The sequence below is a fragment of the Podarcis erhardii genome (genome assembly GCF_964252035.2).
Source record: "Podarcis erhardii genome assembly, chromosome: 10".
NCBI classification, from domain to species: domain Eukaryota; kingdom Metazoa; phylum Chordata; class Lepidosauria; order Squamata; family Lacertidae; genus Podarcis; species Podarcis erhardii.
The window spans coordinates 3,858,813-3,877,422 of record NC_138500.1 but is presented as its reverse complement, the minus strand read 5'-3'; the positions used below and the strand labels follow the sequence as shown (position 1 = coordinate 3,877,422).

At 44.5% G+C, this 18,610-nt stretch overlaps 1 protein-coding gene and 1 long non-coding RNA gene across 7 annotated transcripts in view; one reads left to right on the top strand and one right to left on the bottom strand.

Moving 5' to 3' along the window:
* LOC309352084 overlaps positions 1-18,610 on the top strand; it is a 34,449-nt gene that overhangs the window by 189 nt on the left and 15,650 nt on the right. The window lies entirely within an intron of this gene.
* The window catches only part of LOC309351796 (uncharacterized protein), a 62,613-nt gene that overhangs the window by 30,550 nt on the left and 13,453 nt on the right, over positions 1-18,610 (bottom strand). For 2 of the 6 annotated variants that reach the window (XM_081879749.1, XM_081879754.1), the window contains one exon: positions 5,825-5,969. The gene's annotated coding sequence lies outside the window, so the exon portion shown is untranslated. Of the gene's footprint in view, positions 1-1,451; positions 1,824-5,824; positions 5,970-16,394; positions 16,558-17,534; positions 17,703-18,062; positions 18,106-18,610 lie in introns of those variants that run through there. The other 4 variants (XM_081879751.1, XM_081879752.1, XM_081879753.1 and 1 more) reach the window with 4 other exon arrangements.

Below are 18,610 nucleotides of genomic sequence, written 5' to 3'. Positions count from 1 at the left end.
CAGCAGGAGTGATTGTGGGGCTTCCTCGCCTGCTTCCATTCAGCTCCGCCATTCCCAAATGGCAATTCTTCTTCAGCCATTGTGGGAGCAGACGGGCTAGAAGCTGAAGCGGCTTCCCTTGGAGTAGGCTTTGTTTCCCTGCTGACCTCAGTCTCTTGGATTGTGGCCAGCTTTCCTCTTCCATTTCCCTGAATGCTGAGCAGTGTTGGATATGTAGGGAAGCGAAATTCACCCCAGAACTTTTCCGCAGGGTTTCCTCCGCAGCACAGAAGGATGGGGGGAGGGAGGAACACGTACTAATAAACGAACACTCCTGTGAATGGAGAGAAGCAGAAAGTGGAGCCCCCTATAGATCAGTATTGATCACGTGGCTTTTCAACTTCTTCATAAATGATCTAGAGTTAGGAGTGAGCAGGGAGGGGGCAAAGTTTGCTGATGGCAGTAAATTGCCCAGGATTGTTCAAACAAAGAGAGATTGTAAGGAGCACCAAAAAGAGCTCTCCAAACGGGGTGAATGGGCTGAAAATACAGTTCACTGTCAACAAGATTAAAGTGATGCATGTTGGGGGGCAGGGAAACACCCTCTTAATATCATGTGCAGGATCATGGGGTTTGAACTGGGTTTCTCTGTGTGCTCTAGGAGACCAGGGGAGAGGGGAGCTGGTCACAGCAGGAGTCGTCGTCTCCCTGGATGCTTCAGCAGCCGGCCTCCTCTGGGTCTCCTGGCTCCCTCCTCTCCTCCCTCTGAGCCTAAACTGCTCTCTGCCACAGCCTCTTCCTGCTCACCAAACCCAGTTTCCTCCTCAGCTTGCAACATCTTCCCTCCCGTTCTGCTCCATTTTCTTCCTCTTTCTGCTCATTGCCATCCCACCACCAGTCCCCAGGCTCTGAGCCTTCTTCCCTTGGGGGTCTGCCAGCTGGTGCCCCCCCCCTCACCCCACCAGTCCATGACAGCAAAAGCAGCCATAGCAGTAAAATCAGTATGATAGTAATATACACGCTGGTCCTCTGGTAGGAGTACTCCCTAGCAGCAGGATTGAATAATAACTTATGGGAATATGGAAAAGTACTATCTTCTCCAAACCCCAGAATAAGCAGGAGCTCTGGGGTTGCCCATGGGGTTCATGAGTGAATACGAGACCCACCAGGAGACTTCCCTCGTACCTGCAGCCCCACCTTCCCCATCCTACAAATAGGCTTGGGGGAAAATCTCCCATTCAATTTCAGTATTTCAAGTTTTTTTCAGAATGCGCAGGGGGCAGGGATGAAGTTCTGTTGAATAAGTAGTGTTTTGAAATCATGCAGTGGTGGGGTGACAGAGTCTGGTGCATGCCATCTTGCATGCTTGAGTAGACCAACTCCAGGGCATGAGGCACGTAGCAGCAGGGTAGGGGCCACGTGTAGAGCAATTCCCACGCTGAGGTCAAAAACACACACAGAGGCAGCAGGACTTCTTCAGTAATAGTTTACTGAGCTTTCAAAGCATACAGTTCTCACTGGGTCCCCAGTGAGACACAAAACTTTGCTTCTGAGAGCAAACCCAGTTTCAGCAGAAAAAAAAATACAGCACACAGGATACCTAAGTCAGGCACACACATCAGCAGAAGGGAGCAAGGGAGGAAAGAGGCTGGAAGGACGCAGGGCAATGGATGTGTGTGTTTCGCTTCCTGTTGCCTGGGAGGAAAGTCAGCAACTCAGCATCTGCAGGGACTTCACAAAGAAAAGCTTTCTGCCGCTGCTTGCAGGCACGTCCCAGAAACACACACTGTGATTCACAGTCTATTGCCATATCAGTTGTTCTTCAAATGTTATCACGATGTGGTCTAGAAACCAGCATTGGACAAGATATCAATATATCGCCCAGCCCTAATCCTCACTCACCACCAGCAAACTAGATTCATCCTATCTCTCAAAAGGTACTTTACCTCTTAGATTACACTCACATTGTTTGACATTGCCTTCAAAATTTTGTTGCTGTTCAGTTTTACATATATACACAAGCACTTCAAATACACGTCATGTGTTTAAGACTGATTTCCTGGTGAGTTCATTGCTGTGAAGAAAGAGTGCACACTGAAAGGAAAACGTCCCGTTCTCCATACATCTAAATGGCTTCTTCCTTGTGAGAGTCCCTGGATGTTCCCTAAACACTCCATTGTAAATAAAGCACTTTTTGCAATCTTTTCATTTAAACTGCTTCTCCTCTTTGAGTTTGTTGATGTTTGTAGGGTTTCAACTCCTAAAATTCTTCCTGTTACTGAGTCTGTTGATTTAGAACTTCCACTAGGACTGAACCTGTATCTACTTTCCTGATATTTATACGGTTTGTCTTTTGGGTGAGTTCGTTGACAGAAATCAAGGGTTCCGCTCTGAGTGCAGCTCCTTCCACAGTCCATACATTTAAACAGTTTCTCCCCTGTGTGAGTCCGTTGATGCATATTGAGGTGTCCACTCTGACTGATGCTCTTTCCGCACTCCATACATTTAAATGGTTTCTCTCCTGTATGGATCCGCTGGTGTAATTTAGGGTCTCCATTCTGACTAAAGCTCTTTCCTCACTCCATGCATTTAAATGGTTTCTCCCCAGAGTGAGTCCGTTGATGTATATTGAGGTGTCCACTCTGACTGAAGCTCTTTCCACACTCTATGCATTTAAATGGTTTCTCTCCTGTGTGAGTCCGCTGATGTGTTCTAAGGTATCCATTATCACTAAAGCTCTTTCCACACTCCATACATTTATATGGTTTCTCCCCTGTGTGAGTCCGTTGATGTATATTGAGGTTTCCACTCTGACTGAAGCTCTTTCCACACTCCATGCATTTAAATGGTTTCTCTCCTGTGTGAGTCCGCTGATGTGTTCTAAGGTTTCCATTATCACTAAAGCTGTTTCCACACTCCATACATTTATATGGTTTCTCCCCTGTGTGAGTCCGTTGATGTATATTGAGGTATCCACTCTGACTGAAGCTCTTTCCACACTCCATGCATTTAAATGGTTTCTCTCCTGTGTGAGTCCGCTGATGTGTTCTAAGGCTTCCATTATCACTAAAGCTGTTTCCACACCCCATACATTTATATGGTTTCTCCCCTGTATGAGTCCGTTGATGTATTCTAAGGTTTCCATTTAAACTGAAGCTCTTTCCACACTCCATACATTTATATGGTTTCTCCCCTGTATGAGTCCGTTGATGTGTTCTAAGGTATCCTTTCTGACTGAAGCTCTTTCCACACTCCATGCATTCAAATGGTTTCTCCCCTGTGTGAGTCCGTTGATGTATATTGAGGTGTCCACTCTGACTGAAGCTCTTTCCACACTCCATGCATTCAAATGGTTTCTCCCCTGTGTGAGTCCGCTGATGTGTTCTAAGGGTTCCATTATCACTAAAGCTCTTTCCACACTCCATGCATTTAAATGGTTTCTCTCCTGTGTGAGCCCGCTGATGTGTTCTAAGGTTTCCATTATCACTAAAGCACTTTCCGCACTCCAGGCATTCAAATGGCTTTTCCCTTGTGTGAGTCCGTTGATGTATATTGAGGTGTCCACTATGACTGAAGCTCTTTCCACACTCCATGCATTTATATGGTTTCTCCCCTGTGTGAATCCGCTTGTGTGATTTAAGGTCTCCACTCTGACTGAAGCACTTTCCGCATTCCATGCATTCAAATGGCTTTTCCCCTGTGTGAGTCCGTTGATGTATATTGAGGTGTCCACTATGACTGAAGCTCTTTCCACATTCCATGCATTTAAATGGTTTCTCCCCTGTGTGAGTCTGTTGATGTATTCTAAGCTTTCCATTTTGACTAAAGCTCTTTCCACACTCCATACATTTATATGGTTTCTCCCCTGTGTGAATCCGCTGGTGTAATTTAAGATCTCCATTCTGACTGAAGCACTTTCCGCACTCCAGGCATTCAAATGGCTTTTCCCCTGTGTGAGTCCGTTGATGTATACTGAGGTTTCCACTCTGACTGAAGCTTTTTCCACACTCCATGCATTTAAATGGTTTCTCTCCTGTGTGAGTCCGCTGATGTGTTCTAAGTTTTCCATTATCACTAAAGCTCCTTCCACACTCCATACATTTATATGGTTTCTCCCCTGTGTGAGTCCGTTGATGTATATTGAGGATTCCACTCTGACTGAAGCTCTTTCCACACTCCATGCATTTAAATGGTTTCTCTCCTGTGTGAGTCCGCTGATGTGTTCTAAGTTTTCCATTATCACTAAAGCTCCTTCCACACTCCATACATTTATATGGTTTCTCCCCTGTATGAGTCCGTTGATGTATTCTAAGGTTTCCATTTATACTGAAGCTTTTTCCACACTCCATACATTTATATGGTTTCTCCCCTGTATGAGTCCGTTGATGTAATCTAATGTATCCTTTCTGACTGAAGCTCTTTCCGCACTCCATGCATTCAAATGGTTTCTCCCCTGTGTGAGTCCGTTGATGTTTACTGAGGTGTCCACTCTGACTGAAGCTTTTTCCACACTCCATGCATTTAAATGGTTTCTCTCCTGTGTGAGTCCGCTGATGTTGTCTAAGGGTTCCATTATCACTAAAGCTCTTTCCACACTCCATACATTTAAGTGGTTTTCCCCCTGTGTGAGTCCGCTGATGTGTTCTAAGTTTTTCACTATCAGTGAAACTTTTCTCACTCTCCATACCTTTAAATGGTTTCTCCCCTTCTTGAGATCGCTGATGTGAGCTATGTGTGCTCATTCAGTGAAGCATATTCCACATTTCACACATTTTAATGTCTATACCTAATGAAATAAAGTGTCCCATCCCTCAGAATTCTGAATGTCTTCTCCATCACCTTCTTCAAAGTGGGAGGTAAGGAAATCCTGTTTGGGTTTCTAGGAAGAGAAGAAAGGGGAAGAGAACACAGCAAGCGCCATTAGCACCTTCTCCTATTTCAACCTCTCCTACATTCCCCCGCCTCCTACCCATGTTCCCAGTTTTGAGGAAACGAAGATGCAATGTCACCAAATGATAGTCATGCATCAGCAACCTTTCATAATCCTTAGTCATCGTTAATATAGCAGCATGAACTTGGAATACAGCCTTTTCAAATCAATTGTTTCCTTAAGGGAAAGGCAGCTGCTCTCTGTCTATGAAAAGACTCTCTCTTTCTCTGGTTCATCGTTCCTTTGGACATTTCCCATTCTCTGCATCATAATCCTTCATCCACCCCAGTTTCCACCTCTAGATCTTTATGAATCGCCTGCACAATCCCATTGGCCTCAGGAGGTCCATATAAACCATTTTGTGAGACTCAGGTCTTCGTCTTTTCCAGGAACTGTGGTCTGAGTCTGTCAGAGAACTAGTGACAAGGCTTGGTGCTTGGCGTCAACTGAATGGGTGCTCAGGGAAGCTCCTGTTCTTGGAAATGGACCTCAGTCTACATGCCTCACATTGCATGGAGAGAGCAGGAGAAGCAGAAGGAAAGCAGGTGGCGCATGGGAATCCCAGATGGAAACACCCACCCCCATTGCTGCTTATAATAATGATGTGCTGCCTGATCTTGTGCCTGTCTCCTGACACAAGACTATCCTAATCTGACACTGAAAAAGCTGGATATTAAAGGCAAATGGATAACTGTACTTAGCAGAAACTTCATCCTTGAATATGTGGTATTGATTCATTAACAACCTGAAGTTGTGTTATTTCTTGAGATATGAATTTATTCCTGATCTGTCTTAAATATCATAATTATAGGATGTCTTGGGGTGTTAGGGGAGCGGTAGTACCTTTGGTGGGGGTAATTTATCCACCATTGGTCCCCACCCACCATTGGTCCCCACCCTGCACTCAGCTCTCACCTGTGGCTTCCAGAAGCTGTCAGCATGCAAAATGGGCCGCAATCTCAGGAACGACTTCAACCAGCCGGCTAAACCAGGTGAGGATACCTGATGGGTCTCAAATCCTTGGTGGGTTGGGGAATTCTGCTGCCGGTGATGGCAGGCCCTGGTGGATGGAGAGGATGAGAACAACTGTGAATCCCACAGTTAAGAAGGCAGATTCTGCCCATGCTGTAGAGGAAAGTGAAGTTCAGATGGGATCGTCAAGCCGAGAAGGGAGCCCATTGAGAAGGAAAACTTTGGTCCTAAACCTTCATTGCCTCTTGAGTTATCTTCAGTAGAAGAAAAAGCTGTGGAGGACTTCCGGAGGTGGCGCCTATGGCAATGGCGGTCTCCTTCTTTTTGTGAAGGGGAAGCTCCGCAGAAACGGGTCGTCCGCTATGGCGAAGCGGAGACCCTCATCAAAAATCCACAGGCAGCGGAAGCCTGTGGCCATGGGGCTCAGCGGGCACCATCAGCACCCCCCGAAATCGTAAAGGGACCTCGTAAGGGGTTCCGGAGCGTGACGGGGTTGGCGTGGTGCTGTGAGTCGAACGCTCTTTCTGTGGGGTGATGAGGGGGAAGGGGACAAACTTGATCCTTACCTCTTCATTTGTGGATTTACAAAAAATATTCTGAACTCCCGGCAATCGGGCTGCCAAGCTGTCAGAACTGTCAGGCTGCTTGAACTGTTACATTGTAACTCGCACTTCTTAGAGACATTGCAACTTATTTATGATTAACTCTGCAAAGGTTAAAGGACTTGGAAGGTTTTCTGGAGAGTTGCTACTGTTGTAAATTTTTAAGGGACACCTTGTAATTTGGGAAAGACCTTATAAATTGTGACTTTAAAGATAAACATAGTGTCCCTCTAGTGGAGTACTGAAGCTGTGCAACTACTGGGGGATTTTTTTCATCTTTGGACTTGGGGATTTTCCATGGGAAGAGCAGATCGTGGGACTGACCTTGACTCATAGACAGAAGTGGGATGAGCAGGAAAACAAGATCAACTAAAACCAAAACACAGGAGCCTAGCATAATTTCTCAGCTACGCAGATCATCTGCCCCCAGTATTCCTGTGTCAGAAGAGGAAGACTCAGATCAAACCAGGCCTGAAAGAATGGCCTCAGGAGGGGACTTTACTTCTGTGTTAAATAAAATTTATGAAAAATTGGATGGCCTAAGTAAGCAAGTGACCGAACTATCAACTAAAATTGATCAAAATACAGCTAGTCTTAATAATCTGAGTCAATAAGTTAATTTAAATGCTCAATCTATTGGGAAATTATTGGAAGACACTACATTAAACCGCAAAATGGCTGAGGAGGCCAAACAGAAAGTAGAGGCTGTGCAGGAAGAAATAAGACCAATGCGTAAACAGATTGGTGAACATCAGACACTTCTGTCTATGATAGAACTGAAAAATAAAGAGAATAATCTGAGGATTAGGTCAGTACCAGAACTTGAAAAAGAGGACTTTATTGAGTATTTGACAAAGGAATTTGCAGAATTTTGGTCTCTGGAAGAGGATAAAGACTTTAAGATTGTAAGTGCATTCAGACTTGGAAAGGGAGGGAGGAAAATCAAGTCGAGAGACTGTTTGATCTCCCTCAGAACGAAGGAAGAAAGAGATAAGATACTGAGTGCACACTTTCAGAAGACCTTAGAGATCAAAGATTCAAGAGTGGAAATTTACAAGGATACCCCGAAACATTTACTTGAACTCAGAACTAACTACGGAGATTTAGTGGCATTATTGAGAAGCAACAAAATTGTCTTTAGATGGGAGTTCCCCCAGGGGTTATCCTTTACCTTTAAAGGGAAAAAAGTTAAAATTAAATCAGTTGAAGACAAGGGAAAAATTTTGAGTGACTACGGAGAAGACCTTCAGAAAGGGACTGAGGAAGAATTAAGAGCCTTAAGATCTGGACCATTAAGCTCCGCACTTACACCTTTGGGACTTGATGAGCCTGGGAAAGCGATACCACCATCAAAGGAGGAAGAACTTTAGGGAGCAGTAGGAGGGAAATAGAACTACTTCAACATGTCCCTGCAACTATTAAGTTGGAACATTCATGGTTTTAACTCCCCTGAGAAGAGGAGGAAAGTTTTTCATTTATTAAAAAAGGAACAATTGGACTTAATTTGTCTACAGGAAACACATGTGATTAGGCTTCACAGGAAAGTTTTCATTAACAAAAGACTAGGCCAAGAGTTTATTTCATCGGATAAAGTAAAGAAGAGAGGAGTTGTCATTTACGCAAAAGAAAGCCTATCACCAAAATTTCTTTTTAAAGATGAGCAAGGAAGAATTTTGGCAATTGAAATTCAAACTCAAGGAGAAAAAATTCTGATTTTAGGAATCTATGCACCAAATGAGGGGAAGTCGGAATTTTACAAGAAGTTGCATGAGACAATGTTGGATTACATGGACTATAATAACATCATTATGATGGGAGATATGAATGGAGTGGCATCCACGAACATGGATAAAGCACAAAAACAGACTGTAACAAAAGAGGGCAGGCTACCGAAAACTTTTTTTGAATTAACTGACAATATGGATTTGATTGACATTTGGAGAACTAAAAATCCCCTAGGAAGAGAAGGGACATTCTTTTCTGAAGCCAAAATGACATGGACTAGAATTGACCAAATATGGATAACTAGAGGACTGGCACCTAAGACAAGAAAGGTGGAAATCTGCCCAAAAACCTGCTCCGACCATAATGCGGTAAAGATGGAAATGAAACTAACACCAATTGGTTCCTTCAGATGGAAGATGAATGACACCTTATTAAGAGATCAAGAGATTGTTAAGAAGGCCCAAAAGACCTTGAGAGACTATTTTGAAGTAAATCTGAAAACTACAGTTGAAAAAAGAGTAATCTGGGACACAAGTAAAGCGGTGATGAGAGGGTTTCTGATACAACAGAATGCAATAAAAAAGAGAACTCAAAATGAGAAAAAAGATAAAATTTTGGAGAAAATAAAAGAAGGAGAGAAAAAATTAAGATGGAAACCAAAGTCACAGGAGATTCTGAGAGAAATTAAGTTATACCAGGTACAATATATGAAATTGATAAATCAGGAGGTAGAGTGGAAAATTAAACAGATGAGACAAAAGACTTTTGAGTCGGCTAAGAAATGTGGAAAACTGCTAGCGTGGCAGTTGAAAAAAAGACAGAAGTTAAACACAAATACAAATCTTGAGATTGAAGGGAAAAAGAAAGGTTTCAGAATGAGACAGGTTTAATTGTGGTCAAGAAAGTGAAATACCTGGGGATTAATATGACGGCAAAAAATTTGAATCTATTTAAAGACAATTATGAGAAATGTTGGTCAGAAGTTAAAAAAGATTTAGAAATTTGGTCAAAACTGAAGCTTTCCTTGTTGGGTCGAATTGCAGTCGAATTGAATGGCAGGGCAAAAAGCCCAGAATAAAATTTAAAATATTGACTGATGCTAAAGAAAGAGGTGGGTTTGCCCTGCCAGACATGAAGCTGTACTAAGATAGAAAAAGATAGAAAGATAGAAAAAAGAACACGACAGGGCTGCCCTATCTCTCCACTATTATTTATTTCGGTCCTGGAGGTGCTGCTGAGCATGATTAGAAGGGACCGTTCGATTAAAGGAATTCAGGTCGGAGCTAAACAATACAAACTGAAGGCTTTTGCAGATGACCTGGTTTTGACATTGCAGGAGCCAGAATCTAGTACGAAAAGGGTTTTAGAACTGATTCAAGAATTTGGTCATGTGGCAGGATTTAAACTAAACAAGCTAAAAACTAAGGTTTTAGAGAAAAATTTAACATCAATGGAAAAAGAAAGGTTTCAGAATGAGACAGGTTTAATTGTGGTCAAGAAAGTGAAATACGTGGGGATTAATATGACGGCAAAAAATTTGAATCTATTTAAAGACAATTATGAGAAATGTTGGTCAGAAGTTAAAAAAGATTTAGAAATTTGGTCAAAACTGAAGCTTTCCTTGTTGGGTCAAATTGCAGCTATAAAGATGAATGTATTGCCAAAAATGTTATTTTTGTTTCAAACTTTGCAGATTGTGGACAAGATGGATTGTTTCAAGAAGTGGCAGAGAGACATTTCCAAATTTGTCTGGCAGGGCAAAAAGCCCAGAATAAAATTTAAAATATTAACTGATGCAAAGGAAAGAGGTGGGTTTGCCCTGCCAGACATTAAGCTTTACTATGAATCAGCAGCATTCTGCTGGTTGAAAGATTGGCTGCTTCTTGAGAACACTGACATTTTGGATCTGACTCCGGCGCCTTCTTCCCCTCCATGATTTCGTTACAAACCTCCTTTAGTGGTTGAATTAAATAGTCTTTCAAAGTCCTATAGTACTTGGAGGTTAGCCCATCCGGCCCTGGAGACTTGCCCAGTTGCATATTCTGAATGGCACCTTCAATCTCCTGTTCTGTAATTTTATAGTTCAACATTATCTTATTTTCTTGAGATATTTTTTGTAATCCATTTTGTTATGCTTTGTCTTTGTGCTTTCTCCATATTCGTAGATACCACCCCATTCATATCGCCCATCATAATGATGTTGTTATAGTCCATATAGTCCAACATTGTCTCATGCAACTTCTTGTAAAATTCCGACTTCCCCTCATTTGGTGCATAAATTCCTAAAATCATAATTTTTTCTCCTTGGATTTGAATTTCAATTGCCAAAATTCTTCCTTGCTCATCTTTAAAAAGGAATTTTGGTGATAGGCTTTCTTTTGCGTAGATAACAACTCCTCTCTTCTTCACTCTGTCAGATGAGATAAATTCTTGGCCTAGTCTCTTGTTAATTAAAACTTTCCTATGAAGTCTAATCACATGCGCTTCCTGTAAGCAAATTAAGTCCAGTTGTTCCTTTTTTAATAAATGAAAGATCTTCTTCCTCTTCTCAGGGGAGTTAAAACCATGAATGTTCCAACTTAATAGTTGCAGAGACATGTTGAGATAATTCTATTTTCCTCCTACAGCTCCCAAAAGATCTTCTCCCTTTGGCGGTGTTATCACTTTCTCAGGCTCGTCAAGACCCAAAGGTGTAAGTGCAGAACTTAGTGGTCCAGATCCTAAGGCTCTTAATTCTTCTTCAGTCCCTTTCTGAAGGTCTTCTCCGTAGTCACTCAAAATTTTTTCCTTATCTTCAACTGTTTTGATTTTAACTTTTTTCCCTTTAAAAGTAAAAGATAGTCCCTGGGTGAACTCCCATCTAAAGAGGATTCTGTTACTTCTGAGTAATGTCACCAAATCTCCGTAGTTAGATCTAACTTCCAATAGATGTTTCGGGATGTCCTTGTAAATTTCCACTCTAGAATCCTGGATCTCAAGGGTCTTCTGAAAGTGCGCACTCAGTATCTTATCTCTTTCTTCCTTCGTTCTGAGGGAGATCAGGCAGTCTCTTGACTTAACCTTCCTCCCTCCCTTTCCGAGTCTGAATGCACTTACAATTTTAAAGTCTTTATCCTCTTCCAGAGACCAAAATTCCGCAAATTCTTTTGTCAAATATTCAATTAAATCTTCCTTTTTCAATTCTGGTACCGCCCTAATTCTCAAATTATTTTCCTTATTTTTTAATTCTATCATAGACAGAAGTGCCTGATGTTCACCAATCTGTTTGCGCATAGGTTTTAATTCTTCTTGCACAGCCTCTACTTTTTGTTTGGCCTCCTCAGCCATTTTACGATTTAATGTAGTGTCTTCCAATAATTTTCCAATAGTTTGAGCATTTGATCTAACTTGCTGAGTCAAATTGTTAATACTAGCTGTATTCTGGTCAATTTTAATTGATTGTTCAGTCACTTGTTTACTTACAACGTCCAATTTTTCATAAATTTTATTTAATACTGTAGTAAAGTCCCCTCCTGTGGCCATTCCTTCAGGCCTATATTGTTCTAAGTCTTCCTCTTGTGCCACTGGAACAGTGGGAACAGATGATCTGCGTAGCTGTGAGATTATACTAGACTGTTTGGCTTTAGCTGATCTTGTCTTCCCACTCATCCCACTTCTGTCTATGCTCCAAGGTCAATCCCACGCTCTGCTTTTCACATGGAAAATCCCCAAGTCCAGAGATGGAAAAAAAAAACCCAATAGTTGTGCAGCTTCCATACTCCACTAGAGGGACACAATGTTTATCTTAAAAAGTCCCAATTTATAAAGTCTTTTCCCAAATTACAAAGTGTCCCTTCAAATTTACAACAGTTGCAAATCTCCAGAAAACCTTACAGGTCCTTTTACTTTGCAGAGTTGATCATAAAAAGTTACAATGTCTCCAAAGAGTGCGAGTTACAATATGACAGTTCAAGCAGCCTGACAGCTCTAATGGTTTGGCAGCCCGATCGCCAGGAGTTCAGTATGTTTTTATAAATCCACACGTGGAGAGGAAAAGCCAAATTCTTCCTCTTCCACCTTAAAATAAGGTGAAATCTTCTGTCTGATGTTCAGATAACAGTCTTTTAAATCGCAGTTTCTGAGGCAAAAGCAAATTAGACGTCGTTACTTTAAATCTTTAAACAAAGCCGGGAGACGGACTTCCTGGTTGCGCCTCCCACTTCAGTGTCAAATTAAAACTTCGTTTTTCAAAAGGCACAAATTCTTTAAACTTCACCTACTCACGGGTAGTTGTTTCTTAGCCGAATAGTCCCAGGAGAAAGGTCAGCGCTCACCAACAACAGCTTTGCGGCTTCACTCCACAGAAAGAGCGATCGACTCACAGCACCGCTCCAGCCCCGTCACTCTCCGGAGCCCCTTGCGGGGTTCCTTTACAGTTTCGGGGGGCGCTAATGGTGCCCGCTGAGTCCCACGGCCACAGGCTTCTGCTGCCTGTGGTTTTTCGACGGGGGTCTCCGATTCGCCGTAGCGGACGACCCGTTTCCGCGGAGCTTCCCCTTCACAGCAAGAAGAGGACTGCCATTGCCGTTCGCGCCACCTCCGGAAGTCGAGAACACTGACATTTTGGATTTAGAAGGTTTTAATAATGCTTTTGGGTGGCATGCATATTTGTGGTATGACAAGGTTAAAGCTCATAGAGCATTCAAAAATCATATTTTCAGGAAAGCGTTGTTTAATGTCTGGACAAGATACAAAGACTTATTGGAAAACAAGACCCCAAGGTGGTTGTCACCTATGGAAGCTAAGGCTCTGAAAAGACTCAATATGGAGGCCAAGTGGCCAAAATATTGGGAGATATTAGAACAAGAAGGAGACACATTGAAATTGCAGAGTTTTGAGAAACTAAAAGATAAAGTGTGAGATTGGTTGCATTACCATCAAATTAGAGAGGCCTATAATTTGGATAAAAAAATAGGCTTCCAGGTGGAAAAATCAAAATTGGAAACAGAACTGTTAGAACATAAAACTAAGATACTATCAAGCATGTATAACTTGCTGTTAAAATGGAATACTCAGGATGAAACGGTTAAATCAGCTATGATTAAATGGGCACAAGACATTGGACATAACATTATGTTTGCTGACTGGGAACAGTTGTGGACCACCGGTATGAAATTTACGGCATGTAATGCCTTAAGAGAGAATATTATGAAAATGATTTATAGGTGGTACATGACCCCGGTCAAGCTTGCAAAAATCTATCATTTGCCTGATAATAAATGTTGGAAATGTAAAGAAACTGAGGGAACATTCTTTCACCTTTGGTGGACATGCCCAAAGATTAAGGCTTCCTGGGAAATGATCTATAATGAACTGAAAAAGGTATTTAAATATACCTTCCCTAAAAAACCAGAGGCCTTTCTCCTGGGCATTGTCGGCCAATTGGTGTTAAAGAAAGACAGAACATTTTTTATGTACGCAACAACAGCAGCAAGAATACTCATTGCAAAATACTGGAAGACACAAGATTTGCCCACCCTGGAAGAATGGCAGATGAAGGTGATGGACTATATGGAGTTGGCGGAAATGACCGGCAGAATCCGAGACCTGGGAGAAGAGTCGGTGGAAGAGGACTGGAAGAAGTTTAAAGATTATTTGCAGAAACATTGTAAAATGTTCGAATGTTAAAATGATGTTGGATATAAAGATAATATGGCACTAGTGACATAGTTAAAAAGAATATGCAAAAATGATTTTAAAAGAAAAGGGTGAAAAGACCAGAGTAATATTATGTCAAATGTATACAAAGTGGCATAAGAGATTGAGCTATAAAGAATAGTTGAAAATTGATTTGAAAAGAGAAGAAAAATCGGAGACATAATAGGTTGAAATATATAATTATAAATGAGATCTGAAAGAGGGTTAGGATTTGCTGAACTCGATTGTGTAAAGGGGAACACAAAAAAGGGAGATGTGAGGAAGTAAAGAAAGAGGGTTACAGAATTATGAAGTTAAAAATTGGATTTTTTCTTTTTTATGCCTTTATTGTTTTTTTATTGTTTTTTTCTCTCTTTGATGTATTCTTTTTCCTTTTTTTGTTGTTGTTTGTGTTATTCTCTATTATCTATGTATTTACCTAGAACTAACTTAGTTGGTCTTTAAGGTGCTACTGGAAGGAATTTTTTGTTTTGACTATGGCAGACCAACATGGCTACCTATCTGTAACTGGATCTATGTATTTATCTTGTAAAATCTTAATATATATCTTTAGAAAAAGAAAAGAAAAGAAAAAGCTGTGGAGGAAAACCTACACAAATCCAGAGTGGACTCTCTAAGGCGGTTGGATGGTGTCCTGCACACCTCCTTCCAGCCACTCCTGCAGCCAAGCTGGTGCCAAAAGTACTGCTCTGCTTTCCTTGGGACCATATAAGCCAAGCTGAGAAGGGGCTCTTGTTCTCTAGGCAGCCCTGAACCCCCAAACACACTGCCCAGGCTTCCATTGCTGCTAACACAGCAGTTTCAGGCCGAGAAATGAGCTCAGACCTCTGTATCAAAGTCTCTCCAATGTGAAACAAGGAAAACAGAAGCGCTATTTACATCATATGTCACTGTAAAGGTATTCAGAATATTTGTCTTTTGAAGAAAAGACCTCCAAGTATCCAATGGCCCCTTCAAAGCTAATGAAAGTCTTGTGCCTGGAGCTTTTGGGGGTGCAGGACCAGGAAAGCTTCTGCCACCATTATGCTTCCAATTGGGATTCAGGCCTCATCATGGGACTGAAACTGCCCTGGTTGCGCTGTTTCCTGGTTCTGCTCGATCTCTCAGCGGCTTTGGAGAACTTTGACCATGGTATCCTTCTGGACCCTCTAGGGGAGCTGGGGGCCCTGCTATGCAGTGGTTCCCCTCCTTCCTCCTGGGCCATGTCCAGAAAGTGGTGTTGGGGGATGAGTGTTCTGACCCCTGGGTGCTCACTTGTGGGGTGCCTCAGGGCTCTGTCCTCTCCCCCATGCTTTTTAATGTCTATATGAAGTCGCTGGGGGGGGGTTGCCCTGGGTGTTCCCCAGTATGTGGATGATGCCCAGCTCTTCCTCTCTTTTAAATTGGAACCAGTGAAGGTCCTGTGTGAGTGTCTCGAGGCAGTTGGAGGATGGATGGCGGCTAACAGATTGAGGTTGAATCACGAAAAGACAGAAATAGTGTCCCAGGTGGACAGGGGGCAGGCAGGTGTGGAAGACTCCCTAGACCTGATGGAGGTAACTGTGCCCCAAACCTGGGGCTCATTTTGGACTCACAGCTGTCCATGGAGGTACAGGTCAGTTCTGTGTCCAGGGCAGCTGTCTGCCACCTCCTTCTGGTACGCAGGATGAGACTCTCCATGCCCGCAGACTGTCTCCCCAGAGTGGTGCATACTCTGGTTATCTCCTGCTTGGACTACTGCCATGCGCTACATGGGGCTACCTTTGAAGGTGACTCGTAAAATCCAGAATGTGGCAGCTAGACAACAGAATGGGAGCAGCCGCTGAGACAACAGAACACCAGTCCTAAAGGATAGTCACTGACTCCCAGTACATTTCTGAGCACATCTCACATTGTTGGTGCTGACCTTTAAATTGCCGTGGATGCACTTTTCAGGCACAGAATCCTGTTATGCCTTCAGGAACAAATTTATTTGCTGAAGGAATTTTTCCTGTCTCTGAGCGTTTTTTCCTACTCTGCTAATTGTATGTTGGACTTGCTCTGGAGATCATTGCGGAGGAGGAAGATCTGCAACCTAAAGCCCTAAACAGCCTCGGGTATGTAGACCTGAAGGAACACCCCCCCCCCCCCGTGAGAAGCGAAGTTACAGGGAAGCAGGCAGAGGGCAAGGAAATGGGCAACTATCTGACATTTAGAAGACAGCTGAAGGCAGCCCTGTATTGGGAGGTTTTGAATGCCTGATGTTTTACTGTCTTTTATATGTACTGTAATTTGCCCAGAGTGGCTGGGGAAACCCAGCCAGTTAGGTAGCGTGGAAATACTACAATCATTCTTATTATATTGTGATTCTTTTGTAGTTATTTTTGTAGTTATTTTGGAATTTGTTCTGCAATATCAGCTCACGAAATGTTATGAGGGGAGAAAATCACAGGGATGCCATAAACTGTAATCCCACCCACAACTTCTCATTCACATACAGTCTGTAAATTTGAGATGGTCACACAGCTCACCTGTGCTAATACTGGCCTGTATAGGCACACCTTGCATGTAGAGCCTCCAGCCACAGGCACTGTATAGCATGAAAATGGGTCCTTTGACTGGGAAGATTCATGCAATTGCTATCATCAGATGCTGAAGGATTGTATCTCAGCTTGTCAATCACTCTGACACTGCCTACCAAAAATAAGAGGAACAGAAATGCTTTTGAGGTGCAACTTCTATATCAAGCCTGAGAGCCATTCCATGGACTCTGCACCCGTTTCTGATGACAGGTGTACATTATCCTCATCCTCAATGAACCAGGCAGTGGAAAAGACACTTAAAGATGGAAGCCTGAGAGAGAGGAAAAGGTTTCTGGCTGCTTCCTGGGTGGGATTGCGGAAACAAAGTGCCGCTTCTCAGAAGGCCTCTCCCCTCCCCTCTTCTCCTCAGGATTTGAACCACTGTGTCTGGGGCGGGCAGGAGCTTATGTGGGCGTGAAGAGGATGGAGCTTGCAGGAAGGAAGGGGTGGGGGGACTGGACCCCTCCCCCACTTTCCAGGGATCCCTCTCTGGTCGCCTTGAAGGGGTGGCCGATTCTTGGGTGGGAGGGAGAAGGCAAGGAGGCCCCTCTGGAGATTCCCGGCGGGCGCCAGGATGGAGACATCTCCCCAAGGACTGGTCTTCCAGTATCTCTGTATCTCTCTCTCTCACTCTCTCCCACTGCTGCCCTTCCCTGCCCCAGGGATGCTCCCCCCCCCACTTCCTCGACCCCCTCCCTCTTTCCCTGAGTCTCCCCTGCACCCAGAGGCTGCCTTGGCGGGGCTCACCCCTCACCCTTCGCGCCCCACCTCTCCATCCAGAGGACAACCCCCCCCCAACACGAGCCACACGGGGGTCTCTATCCAGGCGTCCCTCGCGCCCGTTAACCCTTTCATGACCCGCCTTTCTCCAAGCGGAGCCCACAGGGCTCCAGGGATCCCTGCGTGGGGGAAACGGGGCAAGGGGGTCCTCATGGTGTCTCCCTCCGTTGGCACCCCATGTCCGCCGCTGCCAAGGGGCAGCAGGCGTGCAGGGATCTAGGCCATGCCGACGCGACCCACGAATGGCGCTCTGGGGAGCTGGCGGGGGTCTCTGGATCCTTCTCTCGCCTCCCCCCGCGACCCCTTTACCTCTTTGTCCTCGATCCCGATTCTCATTTCCTTTCCTGCAACATCGATGTTTGGGGGGGGGTCCCCTGCCGCCCCTCCTCCCCTTTCCGAAAGCGCGCGCCCCTAGAGCTACGGTGCACAGCACCAATCCGGCGCAGAAGAGCCACTTCCGGGAGAAGCAGGCAGTTTGGGGGGGCTCACCCCCCCCCCCCTATTCCCGGAACAAAGGTCGGATGGCGAGGAGGAGGAGCAACATATTGGGGAGGGGATTTGGGGTTGTGAGGCGGGGTGGGAGAAGGATGTGCCGGGAGGGGAGGGGGGATGTGCCGGGAGGGGAGTGGGGGAAACGGGGCAAGGGGTCCTCGAGGGACCCCCTAGGTGGGGGTCCCATGTCCGCCCCCGCCAGGGCGCCTAAGGAAAGCCCCCTTCGCAGCACTCTTGCAGGGATCCAGCCCATGCCTATGGGACATGGGACCCGCGAAAGGCGCTTTGGGGAGCTGGCAGGGGGTCTCTGGGTTCTTCTCTCCCCCCCCCCCGCGACCCCTTTACCTCTTTCTCCTCGCTCCCGATTCTCCTTTCCTTTCCTGCAGCAATATCCACGGGGGGGAAGGGGGGTGTCCTCCCCTGCCGCCCCTCCTCCCCTTTCCAAAAGCGCGCCCCTAGAGCTCCGGCGCAGAGCACCAATCCGGCGCAGAAGAGCCACTTGCGGGAGAAGCAGGCAGGCTTTTTTGGGGGGGGCTCACCCCCACGCCTCCATTCCCGGAACAGAAACCGGATTCCGAGGAGGAGGAAGAGGTGCAACGTATGGGACCAATTTGAGGTTGTGAGGGCGGGGTGCGACAATGTACCGGGAGGGGAGGAATTTAGTGGGGGGGGGGAAGGAAGGTTTTCCCCCTCCCCTCTTCCTAGTGGATCAGGAGAGAAGGGAGGGGCTGATCCCGGCAATCCACTTGCAAAGTGGGGTCCCCCACCCCACAGTCTAAATGTTACGGAAATTACGGGGAGGGGCACATCTTTAAAGTTAAATATTATAAATATTATACCTGAATGTATCCTTTCGACGTGACAGGTCAGGGAAGTTACCTAGCTTTAAAAAT